This window comes from Dipteris shenzhenensis, chromosome 9 (genome assembly GCF_047967505.1).
Source record: "Dipteris shenzhenensis isolate YYH24624 ecotype China chromosome 9, Dip_SZ_1.0, whole genome shotgun sequence".
NCBI classification, from domain to species: Eukaryota; Viridiplantae; Streptophyta; class Polypodiopsida; order Gleicheniales; family Dipteridaceae; genus Dipteris; species Dipteris shenzhenensis.
This window is the reverse complement of record NC_141604.1, coordinates 39,237,464-39,255,075: the sequence shown is the minus strand read 5'-3', so window position 1 is coordinate 39,255,075 and position 17,612 is coordinate 39,237,464.

The window sequence follows — 17,612 nt, the reverse complement described above, 5'->3', positions numbered from 1 at the left end:
TCCACGTAAACATTATTGAAAGCATTCATCTCGAACGTTTGGATGCCAACAGATTTCTTTTTACTCTTCCAAGTCATTGTGCCACTTACACAATGGTATCCTCCAAGCTTTTCTCTAGCACATTGGTTTGTTTCTTGACGTGCAAACCTTATAGACCAGGGTGTTGGCAATGGCATTGTAGATATCTTATACTTTTCCTCCATAGCAGACTTGAAAATTTAAAAATAGAGTTGTAAGCTTCATGACTTACACCAACAGCATCACAAGCTGCAAGCACCTCCTTTGCTTGCATGAGGCCCTTGAAGTCCTTCATTACCTCTCTAGCAATTTGTTCACGTAGCGCTTTTTTTCTAGGGTCCTTCTACACTTCAATGACATCACTTAGCTTTATTAAACTTCTTAGAACATATGGAGGATCACTATCATCCATTTCCATTGTTCCCATCACATCCTCCATGAAATTCCTAAAGTAGAGTACAAATGAGTCTTAGTGGAAACAATACAACACCACAAATATTTCAAAGTAAGAAATTTTATTGAAAATTTGGGGAACTAACCTTGCAGCCCATACTCTTCTCTTTCAGGCACCACTATTGGCCAACAATGCATCCATAGATTGCAATTGTCTTTTCCTCTCCTTCAGTCTCAAAGGTGTTCCCTTCAACTTTTGTACTCGTTCTATTGACTTCTCTTGTTTCTTCTCCACAGCAGGTTGAGCTTGGCCATAGATAGACCTTTCCAAAGCTTGTTTGCTTTTAGTGAGCTTATGGATTGATTCTTCCAATTCTTGTCGCTCCAAGTCCAGTGCACGTGCTTTGTCACACTGAGCTCCTTGTTTTGCAATTGGAGATCCTGCATACTACTATAAGCATTGCCACAATTGTAATATTTCCCAAATGTGCTAGTTCTTCTGCTTGGGCTCTTTGCACCTCGATTGCCATAGCCAATGTCTGAGAATGGTTCAATCGATTGCCATAGTTACCCCGCAATCCAGCATTTCCATTGCTAACAAACCGAACAACATCATGCATTGTATGAAAAGGAGGACTCTTTTGGGTGGCAAGGTCTAAAGGATACAAGGTTCCATACACCCAAAGGTCAAGATGCTTCTTCCCTTGTGATTGAAGACTATGGAGCACACTTTGAGGAGTTCCACTAAATCCCAAGCAGCATGTGCTTGCATATTCAGCCTCCAGTTGTAAGTTCACATGGTACTTGTTGGATATGTCCTCAAATGGTGCCATGATTACTCAAGCAGAGGTATCAGTGCTACAGGCTGAAATGAAGGGGAGAGAAGGCAAAGAAGAAGCTGGCAAAGAGGGAGCAGTGAGAGAGAGAGAGTAGCAAGGAAGAGGGAGAAGGAGAAGTGGGTTAGTGCAAGAGGAGGAGGAGGAGGAGAGTAGGGCGACTAGTGCATAAGGGAGGGAAGGAGCTATTACAGAAGAGAGGAGGAGGGGAGAGCTACTATAGGAGTGAGGAGGAGGGGAGAGCTACTGCTGCAAGAGGGAGGAGAGAGGGAGTAGGGTGGCTAAAGAATGAGGGAGAGGAAGGAGGGAGGAGGAGGATCCAGAAGGAGCAAGAGGAGGGGAGAGGGAGGAGGGAGGAGGAGGAGCAAGACAGAGGAGGGGAGAGAAGGAGGGAGGGGGAGGGAGGGACAGGGACAGGGATAGGGAGGAGGAGGGGGGGAGGTGGAGAGAGAGGAGGGAGGGGGAGGGGGAGGAGGAGGGAGGGAGGTGGAGAGAGAGAAGGGAGGGGGAGCGAGAGAGAGGGATGGAGGAAGATTCAAATTTTGAAAATTCAAATTTTAAAAAGTGGCCCCCTACCCTCATTAATGGGGGGAGAGGTGGGCTCCATTGTGGGCTTAACTCACCTAAGTTGGGCTTGTTAGGCCTCTTTGGGACCCTCCAAGCCCCTTGCATTAGCCCACTTAATCATTTCCTAATCCATTCCTTATGAGCCCCTTTTCAGACCCAAATTCTCACCTAATGCAACTTGTGTTGGGGAGTTGCGAAGGCAAACTTCAGAGGATCGATTTGCTTTTGGAGATCGGAGTTTGTGGCGTGCTATTCTATTGTTTTCATGGAGCAGTTATCAATGGATGTTGGACAAGGAGGAATGTCAATCTTCTCCTAATCACATATGTTGCACATATTTTACTCAAGCGAGCACCAAGGCAGAGGCTACAGGTCCATCCATTGTACCTAGGTTGCATCAGTTGTCCGATCACTCAGAAGATGCCAATTATGTTCTAAGTGGTGACGGTTCTTTTACCAATTCTGAATACCATTAGGTTGATCATGCCGCACTTGTTTGAGCTCTGTGATCCACATCAAAAACTTTCATTTGAACTACCTATGGGACACATGTAGCAACAGCATTGTGTTTAGCCGCTCAGAGAAGGTTATTCAATCCATCGCCACCACAACCACCAAGGAAAGCTAGAGTCCAATGACAAATTAGAATGTAGAATGCACTCATCAAGGTAGTGAAATTTAGTGGGAAGAAAGGACAAGACCTTGACAGTCGTATAGGACATTTCAAGACCCGATGGAAACTCTCTCCTCCGATACGGTGACTTAGGTGTCATGGGATCTTGAAGGAATGCTGAGGGAAGCTCTCCTCCTAGCTAGTCCTTGTGGGAGCAATGCAAGCACGAGCCATCTGCATGTGTCACTCAAGCGACTCCGAGATTGTTGCAATGTAATTTCACGAGAGGGAAAAGGGGAGGGGAGATGGAATAAGAGAAGGGAGGGGGGGAGAGAAGAGGGGAATTAAGGGGGATGGAGTGGCAATCACAAGGGTAGTACAACACAAACAAGAGAACACTCAAAACCCTCTTGGAGAGAAAGACAACTCATATTCCAAACTGGTGCATACAACAATGAAGACCAAAGTCAAACCTTTGGCTATTTATATCTTCCACCTTTTGAAGGGAGGGACGGGCCCGATTCTTTCTTACCACACTCTCACTCTGTCATTTTTACAAGGTACTTGGCCCCATACATCTCCAAGGCAAATTTCTATTGTCTTCCTGACATCCTCTCTTTCTTCTCTGCACTATCTTGCAAAATATCCAACCGCTTTGCATAGAGTGTTAACCATGGGGGTGGTTCACATTCCCCCCTTCTTGCTCACAATCCTTCCATGGATGAGAGAGATTCTATGCATGAAGTTGGACTTAAGGGCATTGTTCATAATGCGGTGGTGGTCGAAGAGCCTTTTGGAGATGCAACAAAATAGATGAAGAGGCTTCCTTGCAGACATATAAGTAGAGGCACATAATTTGCAAAAATTGAGGGCCAATTTTGAGGTTGAAAATAATTTCCAATCAAAGCCACTGATGATTTTCTTCCATGGTGGACTCTTGTGTAGGAATGTGCGGTAACACAATGATGAGACATAAAAAATGCATTGTGACCATTGCTAGGGGTTGTCGCAAAAGTGTTGTTGAATCCTCCATTTATGTCGCGAAGTGCATAGGAGGTGCCCTCCACTATTGTAAGATCTAGATGTGGAATGTTTTATAAACAATGTTGGGGTCGAAGGCCTTGAGTACTTCAAGATATTTCCATGACCGGAATCTTCGAAGAGACATATAAATGGAGTCAACTCGTCAATCCATTCCTGCTGAGAAATATGTGCAACAAAATGCCTTGTGCTTCAAAATGGGAGCCACTATTATGTCCATATCCGGTATTGCTTTATCTATTTTGGGCACTTTATTTACATTTGGGTGGATCTAGCCACCATGCGTCTGGTCCCTTTGCCACTTGCAAAAACTTCTATGTAGGATCTCAATTAAAGTGTAGAATTTCATGCCATCCTATTGACTTAGCTGAAAATTTTGGAGCTTTCCCTGCCACCTGCTTATGCTCAAAATATCTCGATCACTTTGAAGGATGTGATTTCCTAGTACCAGGTGCTATAGTCGAGTCGGAGATCCTGCGGCATGGAGCCCTCTTCTATGGGGATTTTCACTGACCTCCTCAAATTTCTCCTCCTCATAAGGACCCTCAACATCTAAGAAGAGTATGGGATTAGGATTTTATATCGTGTGGACGTGCCCAGGTCTTCTAGAGCATCCCGACCAATGGACTCCTATTGCATCATGTCGTATCCTTGTGCAAGATGGGATCAAGTTATTATTGCATGTTGTGAAGTTTTCAGTGCAATGGAAAGGGAGTATAGATGTAATACAGGGATTAATGTGTGGAAACTGGTAGGGATAAGGGGAAATCTATATGACATTCTTAGGCAGTTCCCAGAGGAATCGATTGTGCATGATCTAATTGTTGAAGTTTTTTGGGAGTGTGAACGGGTGTAAGAGGTAAGGTTGAAGAGAATATTAACATGGTTAGCACATCAGAGATTTCCTCTCCCACTTTTTCTTTTGGAAAATTAAAAGGAGGCCTTGGTAGATCATGTGCAAAATAAGAATGGTTAAGCTATGTGTGGTGGTGTTGTGCGATGAGTGGATGTGATGTGACATGGATGGCCGTGAGGGACCAGAGGTCGTAGTGGTGGTAGGAGTGGTATTGAAGAGGGGTGTGGGGACTTGGTTGGTGGGGTCAAGTGTGGGGCAGGTTGAATTGAAAATGCCTCACACCATGTCAGTGTCTTCTTGCTAGGAGGGGTAATCTACATGAGAATCATCAAACCGGTGGAAGCCTTGCTGAAGCCAACTCGAAAAAAAATTATAGGGCATATAGAATATTGTTGAAGAGGGCAATAATGCCTCCAGGATGATATTGCTCTCTATTATGCATAGAAAGGTAATTAAATATATATTTGGTGTCTTGTTGGCCGTAAATTTGCATCCACCCTAGACCTTTGGTAAAGGACTGTAGATGATAAGGTATGACTTGTAAGGCGTTGGGCTTGAGAAAATCTAGCATAGGCCTATCATTTGAAAAAATGGAGGGGTTTTGAAGGACTCGACACCATGTTGTATATAATGGAGTGGTAGTCAAGGGTGAGGATATCAGAGTCATCTTCCAAAATGGTATCCTCGTGAAAATAGGCCATAGCAATGATGGGGTTGGCATGTGCATTAGCACAGTGGAGGAGAAGAGTGGAGGAGAAGACTAAAGGAGACAGAGTTTAGGGGGTGGGCAGGTAATGTGGCACTGTGTGGTGGCAACAAAGATTGTGTTAAGATAGTAGTTGAAGGTGTCTTCAACTATGCATGGTGCAAAAACGAGTGAAGCAGTGCAGGTGGATATGATTAGGAGCCATTTGTGGAGTTCACTAGCGTCTTGTTGTGGAGGTGGAGGTAGGTTTTCGACATGTAGTCACTCTTGTATAGCTGAATAGTCCGTTCATACTTTTGGCACAGGAGGGCATGGAGTTGCTCAATCTGGGTGGCCTATTGTGTCATCTGAGCCTCCATCTCTAGATTTCGAGCTTGGATGGTGTCATGCTATTGTTGATCAATGGCGGCATGGCATTGAAGTTCCTCAATGGGTGGCAAATCTAATGGCTCCATCTGAGAGGGAAGGGGAACAAAGATGGTGCGGGAGCTAGAGGGTGTGGTAGAAGGTGGGAAGAAGGAGGCTTCAAAACAACTAGGGATTTCCTTTTCAAAGACAAAAACTAATTTGTTGGCAGAGAAAAGGTTGTTAGCCCCCATGGAGCATGTGGAGTCATCTGATATAAGTATGCAAAGTAGGGAAGCACTGAAATACCGACCATGAAGTCGGGGGCCCTAACATCCCATTGAAGTCAGTTTTGGGCTCATGTGGGGGAGGTGCACCTGGTAGGAGGGTCAAACATGGGTTAAGAGGGGGGGGATGGTTTGGGTGGTCCCTAGTGTAAGGGGAGCAACCAATAGGGGCTCTCTGTAGGCCTGCCCACCCTCCACCTCAACATACCATTGCCCCACACCTTCTAGCACTCTCATTGGTACACCTCAAATAACTCTTTAATCCCTTGAAATTAGGAAACACTAATTAGAGGCCCTTTTGAGACCCCAATTCTCCCCTAATGAATAAGGGAAACATAATGCACATAATAGACAATTAGTCTGAACTCGTATTCATGATCCAAGATACTACAATCAAGAACTCACATTACACACTTTTTCTCAATTTGTCTATTACAATCTTGCTATGGCGAATTTTTCTTCTCCCCTCCTTCTTTCTAGGGCCTCTGCCCCCCATTGTTTTGGTCCAGCCTGCCATTGAACCAAATCCCACACATTTTCCCTCTTCCCCCTCTTTCTCTGCTCCTTCCTACTCTAGCCTGCTTGCTACAGCTCCTCTCTCTCTCTCTCTCTCTCTCTCTCTCTCTCTCTCTCTCTTTCCCCTCTCCCTCTCCTGTGCCTCTGTTGGAGTTGCTCTATCCCTCTCCTTCTCCCTATCTTATGCCTCTGTTGCTGTTGCTTTGTCCCTCTCCTTCTCCCTCCCCTGTGCCTCTGTTGTTGCTGCTCTGTCCCTCTCCTTCTCCCTCTTTTGTGCCTCTGTTGGAGCTGCTATGTCCCTCTCCTTCTCCCTCTCCTATGCCTCTGTTGTTGCTACTCTGTCCCTCTCCTTCTCCCTCTTTTGTGCCTCTGTTGGAGCTGCATTGCCTTGTGTAGGAGTCCCATTCTTGCTGTTGCAACCTCTGCAAGCATGGTGAGGAGAAAGGCTACAAGACCATGCAATGTTGTGACCTCTTGTGTCTTCCACAACACCAAAAATTCATTGGATGAGTGGATCCCTTGCACCTACAGCTTAAATGACTAGATAGTGATGAAAGGATCGGCCAAAGGTCCACATAAGCTTCTCAAGAGCAAGAGAGGTGACATCTTGCATGAGTGGAAGGGGCGCATCTTGAAGTTCAAGTTTGGGAAGAAAGGATGGCTCACAAAAGTGCAACATGTTTATATGGGAAAACATATGCGGCTTCCTCCATCATTCAATCAATCTAGGATACCATCACACTATGAGCCTTTCTATCTATGTACCTTTTTCACCTGTAAGTGTAATGAGTCCATTTGGAAATTTTGTGTTTGGTTTCTAAGAGCTCTTATTCATGGTGGCAGATGTTTTCCCTTAGGACCTCGAGGAGTGGGAACCAGTTGAATAAAGTTGGTCAAGACATCATGGGGTGTCCAAAAATGCACAAACCTGCCACGTGTGAATTTGGCCATTTCGCCGTCGAGATGGCCAAATTTGCGCTGTGGCAGGTTTGTGCATTTTTGGACACCCCATGATGTCCTGACCAACTTTGCCTTCTGCGCCGTGGTCAAATTCCTCATTTATTTGCCAAAAAAGGACATCAAAATGGCCGAAGTTGTCAAACTCCTTCATCTACCTCTTCAAAATCTATATTTCTTCATAGGAAATCATGAAGTGCATAAATCCTTTACAAGGTGATATAGTAGCCAACCTAAAAATTAAAATAAAAGATACATGGACATAGCCAATCTCCATGACTAAGAAAACATAGAAAATGAAAATTTTAGATTCCTCTTCAAAATATATATTTTCTCATGTAATGCATCAAATTATTTCAAGGTGATTTAGTGATATGAAATCAAATATTTCATTAACATAGCTAGCCTAAAAGGTGGCTCCAAAGGCAAGATAAACAAAGAAAATGAAAATTTACAAGGTGATGTAGTGGAAGATCAAAGTCCTCTGGATTAAATTAAAAATTACATTGAAGTAGACAACCTACAAGGTTCCTCCAAAGTGCATTATATAGAGAATATATTACCTAAGGGTCTTACCAGAGCTATGCTACAAGGCACATAAGTTGTCATATTGACCAACTGTCATTTGCTAAGTTACTTTGTAACTATTTTCTTTTCCATGTTTATCTATGTTGAAGTTGATGCATCTATAAAGACACATGGATTTCAATTATGTAGATGAAGGAATTTGACAATTTGGGCCATTCCAATGTCCATTTTGGCAAATGTTGAAGGAATTTGACCGCAGCACTGAAGACAAAGTTGGTCGGGATGTCATGGGGTGTCTAAAAATGCAAAAACCCACCACGGCACGAATGGATACCCTCCAAATGGCCAAATTCGTGCCGTGGTGGGTTTTTGCATTTTTAGACACCCCATGACATCCCGACCAACTTTGTCTTCAGTGCCGTGGTCAAATTCCTCCTACATTTGCCAAAATTTGACATTGAAATGGCCAAAGTTGTCAAATTTCTTCGTCCATCCCTTCAAAACCTATATTTCTTTGTAGAAAATCATGAAATGCATCAATCCTTTACAAGGTGATGTAGGAAAATCTCAAATTTTGGTTTTTAAACACTCCATCTAATCAATGTGGTACCATGGTCAACAAATCCCTTCTATATATGTATTGGAATTGCCAAACTTGGCAAAGAACATTTTATTGACTTGTAAGTTACATCAAAATGTGATATAACTTTTGTGTGCAAGGTTTTTAAACACTCCATCTAATCAATGTGGTGCCATGGTCAAATCCCTTCTACATATGTATTGGAATGGCCAAACTTGGCAAAGGGAAGTAGCAAGCTAAGGGTGTCCACTTTTTGTTCACTCCCCAATCCTTAGGAGGTGGAAAAACAAGCTTTTTAGCACACAAAAATGCAAATCTCACCTACTTCCCTATGGATCTAGTCTTTGAAGTCTTTTGATACAACATCACACTTGCTATTGTGCACACAATCGTATAGTCTGATCGAAAATTCGATGCACACACAAAAAATTTCTTTGTGTTACACGGCATGGTTCCAGGGTGGTCACGCGTTTGTCACGAACAGAGAGTGTCATATTAAATTCTAAATTTCTCACTCATTTTAGATTAAATGTTATTGAAACTTTGTAAGCGGTCTCTTTGCATTATGTAGAGCTTAACTTGATTTATTGGTAATTTTTTGAATGATTTATCTAATTATAAATAATTATTTATAATAAATAAAGTCATAAAATACATGCATTTTAGTAGCACACCACATTTTTTTAGTATTTTAAATAATTAAGCAAATCCAATTCAGTGGAAGGTTAGTAGGCACATAAGGGTGTGTGGTTGAATCATCAAATCCCAAATCCAACGGTTAGATTTAGGAAGATTGAAGTTTAATTTTTACTTTTACTCCTTAGAGGATCAACAAAGAATATTAAAAATAAATCTAGTAATTCTCAAACATGACCAAACATTTCAAAAATGTCAATATTTTTAGTCCTCTGCATGATGAATAAGAGGAAAAAATTTTGGTTAAATTTGAGTAAGGGAAACGTACGATATGGCCTCCAACATTGAAATCTCCCTTTTGTGGGGGAAAAAGGGCCACCCAAGCCTAATACCAAGACAAGGTAGGCTTGGTATTAGGTTTGGTGAGGTAGGCTAGGAGCATCACCGACCCTAGTGGCAAGCCTTTGGAGTCTGCATGCTGCCCATGCGGAAGGCTGAGTCATCAAAACCATGCCACGTTGTTAGACCACGTGGTGCCATCTCATCAAGGAGATGTGACATCACTCCTTGCCATGTCACCTTACATTGCCACACGTGCTGCCACATGTGCCACCTCATCATTCCACATCATGAGCCATGTGATCACACCATGCCACCTTGGCATACCTCCTCAACCTTGCCACATCACCAATCCCTCCACCTCAATTTGCCATGTCAATCTACCACCTCATGAATGCCAACTCATCATGCCACATCACCTTTCAATGTCATGGAAGAGACTATATTACCACATCATGACCATGCATGGTGCCACATCAACCAGATGTATACACATGACGATGTGCGAGGCATAGAATACCTCGATCGAGGTATATGACTTGCGTGAGGCATACAATACCTCGATCGAGGTATATGACCGAGGATATCTAGGGATACCTCGATCGAGGTTTATACATGCGTAATGCATTGAATACCTCGATCGAGGTATATGGTCTGATCGAGGTATATGATCTGGGCTCTGGGCATAGCAGACCTCGATCGAGGTATTTGAAGTGAAGGTACAAAACTTAGCAGTTTCAATCTTAGCACCAAAACTTAGCCAATTAGTTTCAATGTTAGCACCTCTCCACCAATAATAATGAAGAGCAATCTAAGAGCAATCTAGTGGATGAGTTGAGGCTCTCTATAAGACACCACGTTTTGGTTCATTTCACCCATTCTTAGCCATTCTTGCCTCCTCATCACTTTGTCACACCTTCCATCCTACTTTCATTGAGAATGGGTTCTCAAAGCCGTAGAGCTAGTAGACGTGAAAGATGTAGGAACCCCCCCCCCAAATCTCATTGACGAGGAGCACAAGCGGAAGGCTCGTGAGCACAAGAGAGCCTCTAGATCTCGAGCTCGCGCTGCCACCACTGATCCACCTCCAGCTCTACCTCTACATCCCACCTCCACCCCCACCTCCACCCCCACCCCCACCTCCATTGTCCCCCCATCCTCATCCACTCCCCTACCTCTAGCCTCCGCCCTTCCCCTAGCCACCTACATTTTGGCCTCCACCTCTACCTCTTCCCCCTCCACCCTCCCCCCTCCCCCTCCCCCTCCCCCCGCTCCGCTTGGCGCCTCCCTTCCCCACCATCTCCCATTAATCCCCTTGCCCCACCTTGCAGCAGCAGTGTTGCTTCACGACGTGACTTGCCGAAGTCCACTATCCGTCGTCGTACTAGCAAGATTGTGCAGTCTTTTTTTTGTGACCTCACGCCAACTTTGCAGTCTTCTCTTCTCACGTCCCTGATTGATCACCCTGGCTTGGTAGTATATAGGAGGCTTGCTGGTCTTGGTGCACGTAGAGATAGGGTTGTATCTAGCGAGGTCCTTAGCAGTGTTCGACGTTCCTATGCTTCTATTAAGCATAGGAACTCCAGTGATGCCTTGGCAGCACGTCGTGCTATTGTGGCTGCCATTAGTAGACCTCATATGATAGGCCATGTGCGTACCGCTTCACGTCTTCTTCAGATTGCACCGCGCACATTGCGAGCAGGCATCATTAAGAGGCAGAGTCTAGAGGATAGTGAGACTGATGCTCTTTGGGCTTCGAGTGGTCGTGCACCTCGCAGCGATCGATTGTTGGATGATTCCACTAGGTCCTTCATACAACAGTTTTGAGAGGAGCATTGCAGAGCATCCCCGGTGTTCAAGAAGGCATTGCGGAAGAGGGTGTCACGCGGTGTGTACATTGAGCATGGTGCATGTTTTTTGGAGTGTACCCAGACTGAGTTGTACACTCAGTTTGTAGAGGCGCACCCGGAGTTCAAGATTGGGCAGAGGTCATTTGAGCGATGCAGGCCATGGTTTGTGTGATGCTCTCAGGAGCGTGACACATGCTGTTGTCGCTACCATGTGGATTTTGGATTGATGTATGACGTATTCCGTTCCCTTGATGGTCATAGGGGAGTGGTTCCTACTAGCCCTCGCGACTTCATTCATTCCATATTGTGTACACGAGATGGTGATGCTTTATTCCACTCCCTTGATTGTGTGGAAGGCACGTGTACTTTGTGTGGTGACTTTGCTAGAGTGCCACGAGTTGCACTAGATACTTGTGATGTGCAGATGGTTCGTTGGCAGCAGTATGAGTACTGTACCTTGACATTAGATGGTGGTGCACAGTCGAGGAGGTTGCAGCTTGTGGGGAAGGAGACACCACGTGTTGTATTCATTGATAGTTTTCGAGGGAAGCTGTACCGCTACATACGCCACTCGCACACTGCGAAATGGGAGGATTGTCAGTTCCGTGCATGTTTAAGGACATTTCCTACAGGGGTGGTTGTCTCAGTGGTGGACTTTGCGGAGAATTACACCTTTGCACCACAGCATGAGATCCAATCGGAGTATTATTTCTCCGAACAGGTGACGTGTGATTGAGTTTGATTTTTTCCCCGCCTCATTATATTGAATTATTTCAATAGTCATATTTTTTTTCAATGCCATATTGCAGGTTACTATATTTGTGCACATTAGCTATCGTCATGCACAGGCTCATGTGGATGGCATTGATAGCACCATGGACTCACGCGTCATTGTGCGAGAGTATCACTTCTACATTAGTGATGATCGATCGCATGATGCCCATTTTGTGCAACATTGCTTCACTTTGCATGATAGTTTCTTGAGGGATCATGGTGTCACATGGCAGCGGCGCTGGATCTGGTCAGACGGCTGCGGTGGTCAGTTCAAATCCGCTAGACAGTTTTATTGGTTCTGCAGATGGCATCGTGAGACAGGCATTCCGATCACATGGAGCTACTTCGAGACAGGGCACGGTAAGGGAGAGCACGATGGTGCAGGTGCTTGTTCAAATCCGCTAGACAGTTTTATTGGTTCTGCAGATGGCATCGTGAGACAGGCATTCCGATCACATGGAGCTACTTCGAGACAGGGCACGGTAAGGGAGAGCACGATGGTGCAGGTGCTTGCGTGAAGCGTGCTTTGCGTCGATACCAGTTGCGTCACAGTGCCGATCGCTTCAAGAATGCACATGATGTGGTGCGGTGGTGCAGCCCCAGCACTTATCCACTAGTGCTACCTCCTCGTTTCAGTCGCGTGATGATAGGGTGGTGAGCCGGTATTTTTGGTGCGTGGACATTGGGAGTCGATCGGTCTAGGCCTTTTGATTGTCGTTCTGTGCCTGGCACTCTTGATTTCCATTCCATCAGGAGCGTAGGTGAGTCTCACCCCGTGATCTTTTCTCGACGGTTTGCATGTTTTTGCTGGTGCATTTAGGAGACCTTTGGACAATCATAAATTACGTATGTGTTTTCGATGCGCTGGTGCATTTAGAAGATCCAATTAGCCATACGCTTATGCATCTAACCACTCTCGTGTTGGGGTCTTTGCCCATGTGGTGTGGTGTTTTAGGGATAATGCCCATGTGGTGTTTTATACAGCCTACTTACTCTACCTAAATTATGAAACAACTCTTAACCAACTATATAATCTATAATATTCCACATAAAAGATGATTTTTTAAAAGATGGTTTTAAAGACTAAAATTTAAACGTTTTTTTATTTAAATAAAAATAGCACCAATTTCAAAAATAGCATAAAACCTACTTTAATCTCTCTTTTTCTTGTTCTTGTTTTCTTGTTTTATTGTTTTTAATACATGATTTTCTTATTTTCTTGTTCTTGATACATGATTTCTAAAAATAAAATTTAAACGTTATATTAAATTCAAAACTTCAGTAATTTGTAAACTTCACTTATAAATTTTTTTAAATAGATCATTTTAAAAAACAAATTATATACTTTTTGACATTTAAATAAAAACTTCACTAACTTAAAAAAAAATATCTTTAATCTCTTTTTTTTAAAAGATGATTTCAAAAAACAAAATATATACATTTTCAGGCTTTAAATAAAAAATTACGTAATTCTAAAAATAATTTAAAAAAAGTTTAAAATGCATTTCAAATTTAGAAATATTTTATAAATTTTCCTATAAACTAAAATTTAAACGTTTCTTTATTTAAATAAAAATAGCACTAATTTAAAAAATAACTTTAATCTCTTTTTTTTTAAAGATGATTTTAAAAACAAAATATTTACATTTTCACATTTTAAATAAAAAATTACGTCATTCCAAAAATAATTTTAAAAAACTTTAAAATGCATTTCAAATTTAGAAATATTTTATAATTATTCTTATAAACTAAGATTTAAACGTTTTTTTCTTTCAATAAAAATAGCTCTAATTTAAAAAAATAACTTTAATCTCTTTTTTTCCAAAGATGATTTTTAAAAACCTAATTTTTACATTTTCACATTTCAAATAAAAATTTAAAATGCATTTTAAATTTGAAATATTTTATAATTATTCCTATGAACTAAAATTTAAACGTTTTTTTATTTAAATAAAAATAGCTCTAACTTAAAAAATAACTTTAATCTCTTTTTTTTCAAAGATGATTTTTAAAAACAGAATTTTTACATTTTCACATTTTGAATTAGAAATGTCGTAATTCAAAAATTTAAAAAAAATTTAAAATGCATTTCAAATTTAAAAATATTTTATAATTATTCCTGTGAACTAAAATTTAAAGGTTTTTTTATTTATTTAAAAATAGCTCTAATTTAAAAAATGACTTTAATCTCTTTTTTTTCAAAGATGATTTTAAAAAACAGAATTTTTACATTTTCACATTTTGAATAAAATATGTCGTAATTCAAAAATTTAAAAAAAACTTTAAAATGCATTTCAAATTTAAAAATATTTTATAATTATTCCTGTGAACTAAAATTTAAACGTTTTTTTATTTAAATAAAAATAGCTCTAATTTAAAAAATAACTTTAATCTCTTTATTTTCAAAAATGATTTTAAAAAACAATAATTTTTACATTTTCACATTTTAAATTAAAAATGTCGTAATTCAAAAATTTTAAAAAAATTTACAAATGCATTTGAAATTTAGAAATATTTTATAATTATTTCTATGAACGTTTTTTTATTTAATAAAAATAGCTCTAATTTTTTTTTAAAAAAATTCATTTTTACATTTTAAATAAAAAATGTCGTAATTCAAAAATTTCAAAAAAACATTAAAATGCATTTGAAATTTAGAAATTTTTTATAATTATTCCTATAAACTAAAATTTTAATTAAATTTTAGCAAAAAAAAATGCTACATAAAAAAAACCCTACTTGGACTCTCCCGCTCCGTCCATCTCCGTCGATGTTCGTCGGTCGCTCTCCGTCGCTGGCGCAATTCCGTCGACGTCCCGCAAATCCGAAATCGGTCGATGAGGAGGAGCTCGATTGAGGTATGCAAAATGAGGGGGGTCGCTCTCCTTTTATAAGAAAATTTAGGGTTTCCCTACCTCGATCGAGGTATTTCGCATGCAACATACATATCGGATCGAGGTATAGACATGCCACGATACCTCGATCGAGGTATTGTGACATGTCCATACATCTCGGTACATCTACCTCGATCGAGGTATTGACATGCCACGATACCTCGATCGAGGTATGTCGGCAGCAGCCGGATGCCACATGTCTCGATTGACGTATTTGACATGCGGCCAAGTCATCCGTCCAGCATACCTCGATCGAGGTATGTCAGCTGCCCTGTCGGATGGCACATACCTCGATCGAGGTATGCTGGACATGCCACATTACCTCGATCGAGGTGTAGTTGGATTGCCAGGATACCTCGAACGAGGTAGATGTGGCATGTATAGGTGGCTTGCCAGCAAACCTCGATCGAGGTATAGGCTCGGTCCGGTGAAAAAAGCCCAGCACCTCGATCGAGGTATTGGCTTGGCTCGGTTGTCCTCGTGTGTGATTTTCATTGGAACTAATACCTCGATCGAGGTATTGCAGACCGAAGCAAAACCTTTGTATTTTCACTTGAGCGGGTGTCACACTCACCCGAAAGTGGTCCGGAAGTGGACACCCTTAGCTTGCTACCACCCCAAACAACATTTTATTGACTTATAAGTTACATCAAAATGTGATATAACTTTTGTGTGCAAGCTGATATAAAAAAAGATGCAATATTAAAAACAACAGATAATTAAAATAAACATAACAAAAGATTCACCATTTGGCCGTAGATACATGAAATTTTTTTGCTTTAGATAGAAGAATATTATTAGAAATAGGTGTTTGTATTTCAAATTGTATTACAAAGAGGCTTCATAGCCTATTTCTCTTCTTTTTCAACTCTACTACACCAATAATAGGGTGACTCTTTGAATCCTCGACTAAGTCCTTAGAAAGACCACTATGCTATTTGGAATCTCACATTCAACTTGTAAGTTCTTATAATCTCATGTACAACACATTGGAATGGATCAGTACGTAGGTTACCTTGGGTCAATACTGTGAATTCTCCATGCCTTCTTGTTCCAAATGGATAGATTCTCCATTCCTGCTTGCTACTACACACATGAAGAAACATCATTTTAGAAATTTAAATTTAAATAGATGTAATGCATCATGTGAATTCTTCTTCTTCAATAAACTTTTAGACTTCAAGACATACATTAGTAGCATCACAAGCTCCACGCATCTCGTTTGCATCACCATTCCCTTCAAGTCTTGCATCACCTCCAAAACAACTTGCTCATGCATGACTTTGTGTCTTTCGATATGAACAGTCCATATCATCCATGCCCACCATTCTCATATCATCCTCCATGAAGGTCCTGAAAGAACAACTAAGGGAACCTTAGCAAAAGCAATGCACCACTGTGGATAATCCAAAGTAAGAAATTACATTGAAACACTATGAAATTAACATTTTATCTCATATTCTCCTCTTTAGAGCACCTACTGAGGTTCAAGATGCTTCTTTTCTTGAAAAAAACAATCATAGATCACATATTGATCCTGCAACTATACGGTCACATGGTAACATGGGAGATCTCCTCAAATGGTGCCATCAATAGTCACAAAGTTTACAGAGACTATGATAGGCCATGATAGAAGGTAGGTGATGTTTGAGGAGGGATGATTAAGACCATGAATGATTACGAGGGAGGAAAAGCAAGCGGAGGACTAGGTGTGAGGATGAAGGTAGACGAATACGCATGAGTAGGAGGAGTAGAAGCAACAGGATTAGGCGTGAGCATGAGGAGTCAAGAGGAGCTTGCATGAGTAGGAGGAAGGAGGAGTAGGCATGAGCATGAGGGAAGATGAGAATGGATGAGCATGAGGGAGGAGGAGGAGCAGGAAAAAGCAGCGGGGGGGGAGGAGGAGGACGCATGTGGGAGGAGGGAGGAGGAGGAAAAAGTAGCAAGGGGAGGAGGAGGATGCATGTGGGAGGAGGGAGGAGGAAACGTGTGGACAAAGGGAGGAGGAGGGGGGGAGGGAGGAGGGAGGCAATGGGAGGGAGGAGGAGGAATGGGACGTGTGGAAGAGGACGAGGGAGGAGGGAGACAAGGAGGAGGAGGGAATTCAAATTCAAAATTCAAAATTCAAAAGTTTGACTTTGGAGGATGGGGGGAGGAGGGAGAGAGAGGGAATTCAAATTCGAAATTCAAAATTTTGACTTTGGGAAAAGTGCCCCCTCCTTGGTGTAAGAGGTGTAAGAGGTGTACAAGGTGGCCCCCTCCTAGGTGTAAGAGGTGGGATCAACTGGGCTTAACCCACCTAGGTAGGGGGGTTAGGACTCCCTTGGACCCCACAAGAGGACTTGCATTAGGCCTAATCCATTTCTTAACCCATTCCTTATGAGGCCCTTTTGAGACCCCATTTCTCCCCTAATGGTTTTTCTAAATGCAATGTTGTATCTATTTCCTTCTTATTTTGTGAGAAATGAGAGAGAAAAGTGAATTCTACAACAATATCTCGATTATCCTGTAGATCTTAGTTCTTCGCTTTAGCCAATGTTATGTTGATTTAGTTCATATATTTTCCAACCCCAAAACAATGTAGTTTTGTATTCTGTTAAAACTGGCAATACTATGGGTTTGAATACCCATCAACTTCTCTAGGAAGCAAAAGATGGACATTGGTCGCTTGTGAGGAATGAAGATTGTCGACCCATCAGGGAGACAATGTGGTCATTCATACACCACATTTGGGAAGCTAGAGCAATAAACCTAGTCTCGCGAATGAGATCACCTCAATCCAATTATTTTAGAAGATGGCGGCTCCGATGACATCTGAACATCCATCTAAATTGAATATTCATGCATACCATGTGTTTGCTCCGCTCTGTGCTAGA